Source organism: Natrix helvetica (genome assembly GCF_964273705.1).
Source record: "Natrix helvetica genome assembly, chromosome: 1".
In the NCBI taxonomy this organism is placed as follows: Eukaryota; Metazoa; Chordata; class Lepidosauria; order Squamata; family Natricidae; genus Natrix; species Natrix helvetica.
Window position 1 is genome coordinate 158,536 of NC_138548.1, and position 6,022 is coordinate 164,557.

Here is a 6,022-nt window from a genome sequence, read left to right on the forward strand (position 1 = left end):
CTCCAGTCCCCTAATCATCTTTGTTGCTCTTCTCTGCACTCTTTCTAGAGTCTCCACATCTATTTTACATCGTGGCGACCAGAACTGAATGCAGTATTCCAAGTGTGGCCTTACCAAGGCATTATAAAGTGGTATTAACACTTCACGTGATCTTGATTCTATCCCTCTGTTGATGCAGCCTAGAACTGTGTTGGCTTTTTTGGCAGCTGCTGCACACTGCTGGCTCATATTTAAATGGTTGTCCACTAGAACTCCAAGATCCCTCTCACAGTTACTACTATTGAGCACGGTACCACCTATACTGTACCTGTGCATTCCGTTTTTGTTGCCTAAATGTAGAACCTTACTCTTTTCACCATTGAATTTCATTTTATTAGATAGTGCCCAATGTTCAAGTTTGTCCAGATCCTTCTGTATCTTAAGCCTATCTTCTGGAGTGTTGGCTATTCCTGCCAGCTTGGTGTCATCTGCAAATTTGATGAGTTCTCCATTTATTCCCTCATCTAAATCATTGATGAAGATGTTGAAGAGTACTGGGCCTAAAACAGAGCCTTGGGGTACTCCACTGCATACTTCCCTCCATGTAGATGCAGTTCCATTGAGGACTACACGTTGAGTGTGGTTGGTCAGCCAGTTACGAATCCATCTGGTGGTGATGCTGTCTAACCCACATTCTTCTACTTTATCTAGTAGTAGGTTATGGTCTACCTTATCAAAAGCCTTACTGAAGTCCAAGTAAACTATATCAACGGCATTCTTCTGGTCCACTAATTTTGTCACATTATCAAAGAATGCAATAAGATTAGTCTGGCATGATCTGTTTTTGACAAATCCATGTTGGCTTTTGGCTATTACTTTGTTTGCTTCTAGGTGTTCGCAAATTCGTTGCTTGATTATTTTTTCCAGAATCTTTCCTGGTATTGAGGTCAGGCTGATAGGTCTGTAGTTTCCTGGATCTAATTTTTTCCCTTTTTTGAAGATGGGAACCACATCAGCTCTTTTCCAGTCCTCTGGTAGTTCCCCGGTGTTCCAGGATCTCTGAAAGATATAGTTCAGTGGTTCTGAGATCTCGTCTGCTAGTTCCTTCAGAACCCTGGGGTGTAATCCATCCTGTCCTGGTGATTTGAACTCATCTAGGGTAGACAGGTGCTCACTTACCATTTTCTTCCCTATTTCAATTTGTGTTCCTAATCTGATTTTTGTGGTGCTGCTTTTGACAGGTTGGACTGTTTTATCCCTTTGTGTAAAGACAGATGCAAAACATGAGTTAAATAGTTCTGCTTTCTCCCTGTTGCTTGTCACCTTCTTGCCACTTTCTCCTAGCAATGGGCCAATTGTTTCCTTAACCTTTTTCTTGTTTTTAACATGTTGGAAGAAGCTTTTTTTGTTAATTTTTACTTTTGTGGCAAGCCTTTCTTCATTGTGAGCCTTAGCTTTCCTCACTTCATCTTTACATGCTCGGGCTGTTTGTTGATATTCTGCCTTAGTTATGTCCCCCTCCTTCCACTTTTTATACTTACCTTTTTTGTCTTTCAGTTTGTCAGATAGTTCTTTATGCAGCCACGCTGGTTTCTTTTGGGAGCTGATATTTTTCTTCTTCATTGGTATTGTGCTAGACTGGGCTTTTGTAATCTCATTTTTCAAAATTTCACAAGCTTCTTGAGTTGTTTTCCCCTTGAGGATTCTCATCCATGGAATTTTTCCCAAGCTCTCTCTAAGTTTATTGAAATTAGCTTTCTTAAAGTCCAAGACTCTAGTTTGGCTTTGTTCTACTACTTGTGTTTGGATAATGTTGAATTCCAATATTGCATGGTCACTTGCCCCCAGGGTTCCTATGGCTTCAACACCTTCTATCATTTCCTCTCTGTTAGTGAGGATTAAGTCCAATATGGCTGATCCCCTTGTTCCCTTCTCTACTTTTTGGAAAACAAAGTTGTCTGCTAGGTTTCTTAAGAATCTATTGGATCTTCCACTTGGTGCAGAGTTTGTTTCCCAGTTGATGTCAGGGTAGTTAAAATCTCCCATTACTATTGTGGTATGCTTCCTACATACCTTAGTTAGCTGACTAGCAAAAAGTTCATCTACTTCCTCTGCTTGGTTGGGTGGCCTGTAGTATAGACCTATGGCAGTGTCATTTCCCCCACAACCTTTAATATTGACCCAAATGCATTCAAGATAGTTCAAACCCACCATCATCTAGCCACAATCTGTTGGACGATGCCCTGCTGTCAACTTGCTGTCCATCCTTGAGACGTGGTGGGCAAAGGCAGGGCCCTTGTCCTCTGCAAGGCTTTAAGGCCTTTTGGCAGCCATTATGGAGGATGGGGGAAACAAGCAGCCCGCCTTCCAGTGATCCCAGTCACGACCAGATGCCCTGCTCCACAGCTGAGAGCTCGGTTGGTTAGGGCTGCTGCTGTTGAGAAGACTACCCTATTGGGGGGGGGGGTAGCCACTAATCTGATATATGCTAAACATAATACTTTTTGTAATGCAAATAAACCAGGTTAGCATACATGTTAAGGAAAAAACAAAAGTCTCGTACTATAGAGAAAGTAGAATACAAAGGCAAAGAAGTCTATCAACAGGAAATGATTAAAAAGGCTTTCTCAAGAGTTTTATACTAGGCTGTACACTGGTGATAAAATACAAGGTTTAGATATAGATAGATATTTGGAGAAAGAGAAAACCCCTATAGTTACAGATGAACAAAGGGAAAGACTGAATCAACCTGTAACCATGGAGGAAATTATCCTGGCAATTAAGCAGTTAAAAATTGGGAAGGCCCCAGGTACAGATGGATTGACAGCGGTTTATTATAAAAAGTTACAATCAGAAATGGTAGAACCTCTTAAGGAATTATTTAATAAAATTCAAACGGAAGGAAGGTTACCGCCATCTTGGAGAACAGCCTTTATTCCGAAAGAGGATCAGGATCACACTCAGCCAAAAAACTATAGGCCTATTTCATTACTTAATACAGATTATAAAATTTTTGCTAAAATATTAGCAAATAGGTTGATGTCAATTATACAACAAACGATTCACAATGATCAATCTGGTTTTATACAGGGGAGACAAATGAGAAGTAATGTAAGACAAATTGTTAATATATTGGAATACTTGGGGAAGAACAACCAAGTCCCCGCAGTGCTTTTATTCTTAGACGCGGAGAAAGCATTTGATCGAGTGAATTGGCAATTTCTAATAAAAATAATACAAAAGATGCAGTTTGGAGAGTATTTCACACAATCTATCAAGGCAATATACCAGAAACAAACAGCACAAATTATAGTTAATGGTAGTTTAACAGAATCCTTTAAAATTGAAAAAGGAACAAGACAGGGGTGTCCCCTCCATTCTCTGTGATGGGCCCAGCCCTCTGGAATGACCTCCCCCCCCCCGACATTAGGACAACAACCGATCTCCGCTCCTTCCGCACGAAACTCAAGACCCACCTGTTCCAACTAGCTGGCCTGGCCTGAATTATAGCTATTCTAATCCCTCTGGATAAAATTTTAAATTAGGTTTGACTTTGGGTGTTTTAATTGTTTTTAATTGCTTTTTGCTGTTTTTAATTAATTGATTATTTATTTATTATGTGTAGTATAATGCTTTTTGTATATCTCCTCCTTGTTATTTATTTGTTGTGTAGTAAATTGTACGCCGCCCCGAGTCCCTCGGTGGAGAGGGTGCGGCATATAAAATGGATTAATAAATAAATAAATAAATAAAATTATTGTTTATCTTAACCTTGGAGTTATTGTTGAATAGAATACGTGGGTCAGATGACCTACAGGGAATTAAGATTAGGCATTATGAATATAGAGTATGAGCATTTGCAGATGACTTGGTTGTAACTTTAACCCAACCAGGGAAATCAGTTATAGGTTTAATTAATATAATTAATCAATATGGTCAAGTATCCGGATTAAAAATAAATCTAAAGAAAACAAAGATGATAATTAAAAATATGACTACAAATCAAAAAGAAGAATTAGAAAGAGTAACAGGATGCAAGATAGTAGAATACTGAATATTAAGGGATATGATTTGGTATATGGTTGGCACGCTTATTTAATATATGATAAGAAGGCAGATAAGATTTTTAAAAGCCATATATTAAGGAATGCCCTATTGCGTGTCTGGAAAAAATACCAATATAGGCTAAATGATAAGATACCTATGTGGGTAGTACCCAGACACGCGATAGAGAATATAAGTATAGGACAAAAACTTGGTCTTCCTCCCGCTGTGGAGGAGCCAATTCCTGCACTGCCTGGGTGGGTGTGGCTGAGATTCCATGGGAACTGTGGGCTCCTCTCCTTGGACCTCAGGCCCAGGTCATCCCTCAGAGCAACCGGCATGTGACTGGAAGACAGGATCTCTCCTTTGCTGTGGTCCGCATAGAAATTGTCGGCCCTTTGCACCTCTGCAGAGCTGGTGAATTGGCTAGGATGTAAAATTTGAACACGGGACTGGCCAGGCTGCACCGAGGTGCCCTACCCCAGCACGGGTTCCACAAATTCCATTCTTCAGGTGCAACATCTGAAGGAAACCCCCTCCACATGAGAACCAGTCCTGGGGAGTCCCTTGGCAGCAGCCTGTCCAGTACAGCGCAGGCTGAACAGAAGGGACAGCATGTTCACAATGAGGAGTAAATACTCTGTTCTGGGAGCTGTTTGGCACCCACCGTGTGTATTTGACAAGCAGATTCCACTGGTTTTGTCATTCTGCCTTTGAAAGAAGGAAAGCACAACTCGAAAGGGGGGGGGGAAATGATGAACCCCCAAATGTCCCTAAAATATAGTTAGTGCAGATGACATAAAATGGGAGGGGCTGCCTAATAGCCTAGAAGACAGAAAGGAGGATCCAAGCGGTGGGGGGGGGAGGGGAGGGTGCATGGCCCCCTCAGCTTGGAAGGATCTTTCCCTGCCCAGGGAAGGTTGAAGGGGCTGCAGGAAGGGCCAAAGTGACATCCACGAAGCGACCCGTTCTGATCACTCCAATCAGGGAAGGGGAGCGCCGCCTTTGTCCTATCCTGGGGAAGCTCCCTGCTCTCTTCCCCCTCCCGGAAATAGATCCAGGAAAGGGCCACTAGGACCATTAGAGGTTGGGAGAGGGGGGGGAAAGTGCCGAACAAGCCTCAAGTCAGGGGCTGTAGTCCGCCGTCTTCCCTTCTCCCCCCTCTACCGTATGTGGCCACTCTAAGCTCCCGAGTCGGTTCTTCAGGGATTATCTGGTCCAGGGCTGCCTCTGTGCTCCCCTCCTCCAGGGAAGGGAACATTGGTGATGGGCAGGCGGCTGCCCAGGGCAGCCTTGGAGAGCGAAGGTGAGGGCCTCCTTTCTCCTCTTTTCCGCTACCCGCACCGCGAGTGGTCAGCCTCCAGCCCCCGAGCCCGAGCCCGCTTCCCTCCCTTTGTTCGGGTTGGGCCGTTGGAAGGGGCGGGTTGGGCTGAGCCGGCCGGCGGACGAGACTCCTTTCTCAGCCGCGCAGGGCTCCTGGCGGACTCTGGCCCCGCGGGATTGCAGCCCCCTTGGACGTTTGAGGACTAGGGGGGCGCTTTGGCCCTGGCAGTGGTCCTTCGTTTCTTCCCGGGAGCCGTCGGCTGGGCTGGGCATCTTCGGCTTGACGCCAGCGAGAGGGCCCCTGTGCCCCAGCGGAGGGCGGGCGAGCTATGGGCTCCCGGTCCCCGCATCAGTTTGCCTCGATGGGCGCGGCTCCAGTTTGCCTCGGGGGGGGGGGGGGTGGTCGCGCGCCGCCCCTTTTGCTCCAAGTCGGGGCGTCCTGTTCCGGCGAGGCTCGTTTAACGAGGCCGCGCTCGAAACCTGCCACCAGTCCCGAACGGAGCGCGCCGCTCGAAATGTCTCCCCTGCAGCCCCGGCTGTCCCGGTCGGACGCAGCGCGGGCTCACGCACGGCGCGGCAGCGGGAGCGAGCAGGCGGGCGGCGGCGGCGGGGCGGGGGGGTGTCTCCAGCCCCAGAGGCGCTCGCGGGGCAGAGCGGCATCCCAGGCTCGCCGCAT